The following is an 8,727-nucleotide window of genomic DNA, read 5'->3' as shown; positions in this document are numbered from 1 at the left end:
GAGGAGAGGAGGAGGAGAGGAGAGAGGAAAGAAGAGAGAAGAGAGGAAAGAAGAGAGGAGAGGAGAGGAGAGGAGAGGAGAGGAGAGGAGAGGAGAGGAGAGGAGAAGAGGAAAAGAGAAGAGAAAAAAGAGAAGAGAAGAGAAGAGAAGAGAAGAGAAGAGAAGAGAAGAGAAGAGAAGAGAAGAGAAGAGAATAAGAGAAAAGAGAAAAAGAAAAGAGAAAGGGGAGAAGAGGGGACAGGCTGAGAGAGCTTGGTTTGTTCAGCCAGGGGAAGAGAAGGCTCCAGGAGACCTTACAGCAGCTTTAAGTACCTAAATGGGCTACAAGAAACCTGGAAAGGGACTTTTTACAAGGGCCTGTAGGGACAGGACAAGAGGGAATGACTTTAAACTGGAAGGGGGTAGATTTATATTAGCCATTGGGAAGAAATTCTTTACTGTGAGGGTGGTGAGGCACTGGCACAGGTTGCCCAGAGAAGCTGTGGCTGCCCCATTCCTGGCAGTGTTCGAGGCCAGGCTGGACGAGGCTTGGAACAACCTGGTCTAGTGGAAGGTGTCCCTGCCCATGGCAGGGGGGTTGGAACTGGATGAGTTTTAAGGTCCCTTCCAACCCAAACTGTTCTGTGATTCTAATCATTCTATAAACTACAAAAACCTGCATGCTAAGCAGGAAGCTGCCTGAACTGCACAACAGGGTCTCAAAGAAAGGTAGGGCTGAAGTCTACTCTGCTGCTTGTTTTTCAGCTGAGGAGGACTGGGTCCAAAGGGAAGGACTCATCCCAGATGATTGTGGCAACTTGCAGAAAAGTTGCAGGTTCTTCCAAGCATAAGAATCCAGGAACTCTGTGGTTTACTATACACAGTGGAACAAGAGGGAAAGGATCTATTTTCAGAGTTCCCATCTGCTTGATAACAAGCATAAACTAAAAGGCAGGTTCCCCAAATCCCAGAATCCTAGGAATTAAGCCATGTACTCTCTCCAGTACTTTACATCAAAACTGCTCCCCATGCTCATGTTTACTTTCCCTTCAGCTCAGCGGTAAGGAGGGCACTCACATATCCCCTCCCAGGAATCAAAGTAAGGCCAGATCAATACCTACAGCCAAAAGGTGCTCCCAGTTCCAAAAAAATATCCCTGTCTTTTCACCAGAAGAGTGGTGTGATTTAAGCACCAAACTTCAGAAGAGAAGTCATGAATAAAAACAGCAAATAAAAACCAAAGAGGAGCTTTGTCTGCCCCAAATGTGAACACAAAGTCCATTTTGACACCAAACTCCTCCCATTCAAGGAAGCCTGAGCTTCTAACTTAGGACAGAGAATTTTACAAGGCAAATAGGGTACCGAAAGTTAATTTTTCCAGTCCCTGAGTTCCTTTGTAAATTGAGCAGGTCTGTGCTTCCCTCCACGGAAGCAAATCAGCAGACACATACACATACAGGGTGAATTCACCCTCAGCAGAGATACAGCCTCTCCAAAGCACCTCACTAGGTATCAGGAAGGGATACTTCTTCTTGCTGACACCTGCAGTAGATTTTTATAACTTGCAACTTTATAAAATGAACCCTGAATTTGCTGAAAACCAGAATGGGGTGGGAAGAGTTGTTATGAAGTGAAGAGGGGGGGCCGAGTTACTACGAAGTGAAGCAACAGGTACAAGCAGCAGAAAGAAAATCACAGCTCCAGCACTGGAGTACTGATTATTTTTCCTCGCTAGCAACAAACTCTTGATGACTTTAACAAAACACAATGAAAATGTTGAGACTGACTCATTTCTGACTTGGGAAGAATCTAAACTCCTCCTCCCTCCGGTGTGAGGGCGGATGAAGATGGGTACGATGCCGGTACCGTCCCTATGGCGGGCCGGGACCGGAGCATCCCTCGGGCACGGCTGGCTCTGGCTCAAATGATTCAGAACAGTGCCATCTGCCGGGGCCAGGGGTGGGAGGGAGCCTCCCCCAAAGGTCCACTGCCTGGTGTTTTGCTCCTGTTCGTAATTTAATGTCGGTGTTTAGACAGAGGAGGCAACCGTTGATGAATGCTAAAGATTTTAGAAGTACCTTTTGCATTTCATTAAAATACCTGAGAAAATGTTTTCTAAAGGTCAAACTGCTCCCTATGCTCCTCACTTTATTTTTCTTTTTAATCATGAGGGAGACAAAGGGATTTTTTTGTTGTTTTAATTGATACTCTCCAGTGCCATAAAAGCTCAATCAGTAAAGCACTTAAGCAAATGCTCACCTTTGAGTATCTAAGTGGCTTCTCAGATGATGGTGGAAATAATTGCATTTCCTCAAAGTCCTGTAGAGTGAGATGGGAAATCAGTGTAAAAAGGAAAAATATCCTATTTATAAAAGTAACTGTCCCTTCTCCACCAAGGAATCATGCAGACATATTCTAAATTCAGAATCATGCATGAAAAAAATAAAGCAATGAGGAGACTATGTGAAGCAAAAATTCAGTTTTAATGTGAAGAAAATATATATTGTAAAATCACTGCTTGAATTGGAACTAATAGAAAATGGACCACTTAAAGTCATTAGCAAGTTAATATTCAGCAGCTCAAAAATTCTTAATTATCTTTTTTAATCATTTATAGACTTTGCAGAAATGGTGCTTACAACCTCAAACACTTCCTAGACTTTTTAATATACTAATAATCTCTCTGCTTGTGTGTCTAAGAGCATCAAGAGCAATAATAATGCTAATTTTACAACCACTATACCAGTTCTAGTTTTACAGTTGAGAAACTTGGACACAGAGAGAGTCAAAAGCTAGAATTTAAGCTGTGCTTATTGATTTTGGGTGACCAACCTGAGTTACCTATGGAGTCTCAGATATAAAAGCTGTTTGCCTTATCACTTCATGGACTGTACAAAGAAGCTGAAAAGAGAATAACTTTTGTAAGAAAAATAAAGGACTTTCATGAAATTATCTTACTGAGGGGTTTTTGTTTTGTTTTGTTTGAAGAAATATATTTTTAGAACAACCTGCAATTAAATTGTGGACTTCAGTGCTATATTTTATTAGAGATATCAAAAGTATAAAAATATGTTCCAAAACGATTATCTAAATTCATAGATACTCCATCAAAGAGGTACAGTTCTATATCCTTGTTTTTCAGAACTGCCTTTTATAGTCTTATGTATATCCAAAGTACATTTTCAGTCAGTTCCTGCATCAGTTGTGTGTGCTCAGCACCACCACAAATCTATCCCTAGATCTTCCATCCTGTTCTCCAGGAGATGTGATACACATCATTAGTGGCCAATTGTGATCATCTTGTCTCAGCGCTCACTGCCACATCTACAGAAAGGTTTTGGGCACCCATGTGCAGTATGACTGCCTCTGTAGGTAGCTGGGGAGTCTCGAAAGACCAAGTCAGCTCCTTCAGAGCAGTGGAAGTTGCTTAAATCCCTGGTATCCAATTTTTACCAGCACATTTGACTAAACCCCAATAGGACAGGATTTTCTTACATGCTGGTGATCCCTCAAGCATCGAGTCCAAAGGAGAGCATCAGAGCATGCTCCCAGGAGAAGCTTCTTGCTTCAAAAGGAACCTATTGCTTTGGAATGAAAGACTTTCTAAAACTAGGTTTTTTGAGTTAGGATGTGATGAGTGGCTAGAGTTGTTATGGGAAGCTGTATAAAATGAGAAAGATAGGAGTCTTCAATATCTGCCTTGGCTGCAAGCAGGCCCACAAACACCTTTTCCAACCACATAACAAGAGTCACCCAACAGCACTTGCCATCTGTACCAGATCCAGCAGGTTCCTACATCAGTTTTTCCAGCATACTGTGTGATTTAAGATCTTGTTAAGGAGGAAAGCAGTGAGGGTGTAAACACAAAAGGCTACGTTTAATAAAGAAATAATATATCACGAAAAGCAGTTGCATGGTTATGAAGGTATCTGTACTGATCTAAGAGCAGAGCAGGAGTGCAAGCACAAGAAAACTGTCAGGAATGCAGATAGAGACAGAGAAGCTTTGGAGATCAGCCAGTCTTTCTTATTGGGAAAAAAAAATAAACCTCATTTTACCCTTGGAAGGTTTGAATCATCAAAGCACAGTGTCTTTTTCCCAGGAAGGGAAAACTGAGTCCATCTGGGAAAATAGCAAGAAATTAGTTGACTTTAGAGGAAAAAGGGGGACTATGATTAATATTATTTTATTTTGTATTTTACAGGTAAAGTACATGATATTACTCTTTATCACATTCTGAATTATATCACAGAACTGACAGGAACACCTTTTTCTGGGAAGTAAGCACGATGGAGAGTCCTGAGGCATGCGTCACTCTTATACAACATACACATATACATGTACATAGTCATGTATATGCCTATACACATACATGTATATGCCTATATTTTGAGCCCAGTAAGTACACCTGACAGTACCTCTTAGCACCAATGGATGCATCAAGGGACAAGATTTTAATTTGTTTATGGGATTACTTCTTGCAATGTGCAACGCAGCTGCAACTGACCTTTTAACATGAGGAAAATCACACTACTGGACAGTTACACTCACCCTGCTAAATTTAATCCCATGTATTTTTATGCCTCTCACAAATAGATAGGATTATCACTGGGAGTCTTCCACACGTGGGAATCAAATGTATTATCATGTCTTTAAAGATGAGTGGATCTGTCACTGATGTCCTAAAGCGAATGTAGTGCCTGGTTATCTCCCTACTAGCTCTCAGCTGCTCCACTCCCAAGGCAGAGGACGTTGCTAATAATTTTTAGATTGCTGACTATGCCCCAGCCGATGTTACAGGATAGTCAGGCTGAACAAACCTTAGGGAGCCTAGCCAAGGAGCAAGCATAAGCCTGATGTACTCCCCAGCTCAGCTTTGCTTTTCCACCTCTGGAATGGAGGCAGTATGCATGATGGCAGCCAGCGCATAGGGAGGTTCCCAGGATACTGCTGACCTGGCTTTCCCCATGAGTGTAACCCACGCCTTGAGTGCAGGCTTGTATCTGCAGAGCCAGGAATCGCTCTCTGGTTCTCTTTTACTTAAATATATCACTCCTATACACCATCTGCCTACAATCAAAATACAACATAAACATAGCAACAAAATCCACTTATACATTTAGCATCACATATCCACTGTGATATATTACGGAGTCCTGGGCCTTTCAGCAGCCTACATCTGAGTTTACTTCTTGCAGACACCAGGGTCAGGACAAGGCAGCTGGTGGGTGCCCAGGTCACTGAGATGGGATCAGGTAAGACCTGAAGCCCTTCAGTTTGATGTAGCCAGAATGCTTCCTCCTAGAACAGCCCTCCTGATAGTGTTCCAACCCACTGCTACTTGTTTACTGACGTGTGGTATAGGCACACTGGCAATCTTCATAAAGCAGTGCTGGATGCTTTTACATGCTGGAGAAGGAAACAAGTAGTATACAGTACACAACCCTGCTGTACAGAAACTAATTCCAAGTATTCGTCCCTGTAAAAAAGCTGGTGGAAGCCCTGCCAACACCAGTCACTTAAATAGAGGAGATCATTTGCTTTGAATTTTGAGCGAGCTTTAACACAGAAAAAAAAAAAATCTTTATTTCTGACCCACTTTTGCACTTATATGACGAAGTGCTCACACTTCTGACAAGTGTGAGAAGGCTCCTTATATGAGTGTTCTTACCTTACTTTCTGAATTAGATTTGCTAAGTGTTGGCTGCCTGCTGGTGAATGTGAAGTGAAATCAGCCATCAGTTCCTGCATACCCTGTTCTGGGACAGCAGCTTTGGGTGCTAAATCTTGAGATCAGTTCCCTGTAGTTCTGGAAGATGATGGAAGGATTTTAATATATATTTATACCTAAAACGGTCACATGTAATTGCATTAAGGTGTCAGAGCTATTTCCTGCATGCATTGGGATATACCTACTGTCTTTGCACACTAAAGAGACGTCTGAGTTACAAACATAGGATCCTTCAAGCAAGTCACAGGCTAATTTAGCATATTTCCAAGACGTTTGCCCATGGCTGACAGATATGACCCACTTGGACATTTTTTTGCCCATCTGGAGGGAAGCCAGATTGGGGTGTCCAAGATAATTAGACTCCTATGCTCAGGCAACTAAATTCACATAACCCTTATGCTGTGCTGGCCCCAGATTAGCCCATCCCTACACCCCAGGAATAGCTGGGTGTTGTACAGCCCCTCCATAGCTTCACCACCAACCACAAACTCCGTGGAGCCAGCAGAATCTGTTGCCTTCAAACAGCCATGCCACCCCTAGTGAGTCACTGGAAATCTGTGTAAATTAGTCCCAGGATTTTCCAGTTTGTTTTGAGGCTTACAGCAGAGCCAGGTCTAGCAGAGCACAATGAGCACGGCAAAAAAACATTCAAGTGATAACGAAGAAGTTAAAGGAGTACCTTGCAGTTATGTAGAGATATGTCTTTGTGGTTTAAAAATATGAATACTTTTTAATAGAAAGCTGTGCTTATTAGTCATGTTCATGGGCTACTCACAATGAAAGTGTAATTAAAACTCACAGGCTATGCAAGAAAGGGAAAAAATTAATAGCTTATTTTGAGAAAAAAAAAAAAGATGAGTTTTATCCTCCAGCTTTTGGCCCCACAACAAAACACTACACAAATGCATGACTTCAATCATATACCGAAATTTTAAAAATCAGGTAAATAAAATCACTAAATTTAATCCCATATATTTTTATGCCCATCACAAATAGACAGGGTTATTACTGTGAGTCTCCCACCAGTGGTAATCAAACATATTATTTTCCTTCAATTAACTTAGAAAATCTATGCAGTTAACTGTACAGAAATGATCACAGACACATATAAATACCCAACAGATTGTATCGCTATTTTAATTTGCCAAATTTGAAAGCTGGCACATACACCAGTACTCACCGTGTAAGTATTATATACTCACCGTGGTATTACAGCAGAAAGAATAAAATTAATGTTGAGCCTGAAGCATATCACGTCCAGATTGTGGCCATTTAGCCATCAAAACCTGAGAATGGTCATGGCTCATCGGTTGAATGGCATGTCATTAAAGTACAACTCAAAAACGTTTAGAGGCATTCTTACATATGAAAACACCAGGCCTGAAGAAACAGTACTGTCAGGTAGGTCACCCAGCAGTTAATTGCTCAGGACCTGGAGACGTAGGCAAGAACTCCTATCTCAGAGCTCCACTATCACATTATAAAAATGACTGATATTCCACAGGTTGCACTCTGAACATCATGTGCAAGATAGACTGAAGAATTCAAAGCTTAGACAAGAGTCATCGCATGCTGATTGATGGCCCTGTGTCACTCTGGTTTATGGGTTATGACCACTGGAGACTTCAAAATGAACTAAGTCAAACATAACAGCATCCTTTGCTCAGTGAAGCAAGGATGCAGGACTCAGAAACCAAACTGTTCTGTCAAAAAATAGAATATTTAGCTCAAAAAATCTGTCAGACTTTCAACACTTTGACAGCTTCCATATTCCATGCATGCAAAAGCAAGTCCATTGAATGCAGACAAAGCATCCAGAATGTTTCTTTGAGATTAAAAATCACTAACCTGGTATATTACCCTTAAATAATTCACACGACTCTTTTATGTAGGTCTCCCTCTCTCAGATGTTCTATAGAAGAAACATATTCATTAAAGCAAACAAAAATAAACTACTAAACTGTCCTTACATACAGTATCAAACTATGCCAATACTTTAATAACACTGATGAATGGCATATATTAACTGAAAAAATAGCTATCTTTTATGCATACAAATATCTAGTGCGTCCATCCTATATGAGGACTGTCATTTATTGTGAAAGGAGGGATTTTTCTGAGCATGTAAAATGAAACATATTACATTAATGGTCATAATTACCCAATCCTTCAAATTCAGCCATACTCGCTATAAGGACATCACTTTGTAAGATATTTACTTTTAATTTGCACTCTTCTGTTCTTTAATTTCATTAGGAATCCTTATGTCTTACATCATTCTTGCTGAAAAAGAAAAATCACATAAATTTGGATTATTAAGATTTTGCCATTTGGAAAGTGCAAACAGCATAACATTTATCAACTCCTACCAAATCCAACAAAAGAGTTTTAGATCAGTTACAATCTAAATAAGCAATCTAAGGAAAGACACGTATCCAAAATCATAAAAGAATAAGTGACCATAATTTTCTTAATTTTGTGCTAAAGGCACATATAAAAGATTTCAACTGAGGCCAGAAGTGGCCTCACTGTGGAAAGCAGTTGCTTTCCAAGAGACTTTCTTTCATGACAATTAAAGGAGTAACTAATGAACATTATTAAGCGGTAAAAAGTTTCTAACCACTCACAAAACATGCTGTCGCACTTTTGCCATTTACCTGACTGGTCATTTTTTATTTCTATAGCTTTCTCGCTTTGCATCTGTTTTGACTTTAAACTCTACTTTTCTTGTTGGGAAAAACTGACAGCAAGATCCTGCCCTTCTGTCTTGCAGATGACATGTACAATTGTATACTTCAGCATCCCAAGGAACAAGGCTGGAGCTGCACGAACAGAAAGTATGACACAAAGTACGCACAGAACCAGAACCTCATGTGCCTCCTTTACAATCTGTGGATAAAAGGATTGTCCTTTATGAAATATGATTTAGAGTGGAAAAATTACCTGCTTAGTGCAGAATTTTTAGATGCTTGTAAGATTTTTTTAAAGCTTTACACATTACAATAGTTTTGAATACT

General features: G+C 40.4%; 1 long non-coding RNA gene across 1 annotated transcript in view; it reads right to left on the bottom strand.

The window, feature by feature from the left end:
* Positions 1 to 5,637: 5,637 nt before the first annotated feature.
* Positions 5,638 to 8,727, bottom strand: part of LOC130606156 (uncharacterized) — an 18,776-nt gene continuing 15,686 nt past the window's right edge. Inside the window, exons 4-5 of the long non-coding RNA XR_008973880.1 lie at positions 7,930 to 7,993; positions 5,638 to 5,788 (exon numbers count right to left, since the gene is read on the bottom strand). This is a non-coding gene — a long non-coding RNA (uncharacterized LOC130606156). The remainder of the gene's footprint in view (positions 5,789 to 7,929; positions 7,994 to 8,727) is intronic.

The sequence above is a fragment of the Pezoporus wallicus genome, unplaced genomic scaffold, assembly GCF_028554395.1.
Source record: "Pezoporus wallicus isolate ANWC-B61680 ecotype Strahan unplaced genomic scaffold, APGP_CSIRO_Pwel_v1 contig_5785, whole genome shotgun sequence".
NCBI lineage: Eukaryota > Metazoa > Chordata > Aves > Psittaciformes > Psittacidae > Pezoporus > Pezoporus wallicus.
The sequence above is the reverse complement of the archived record's forward strand: the minus strand, read 5'-3'. Positions and strand labels throughout refer to the sequence as shown.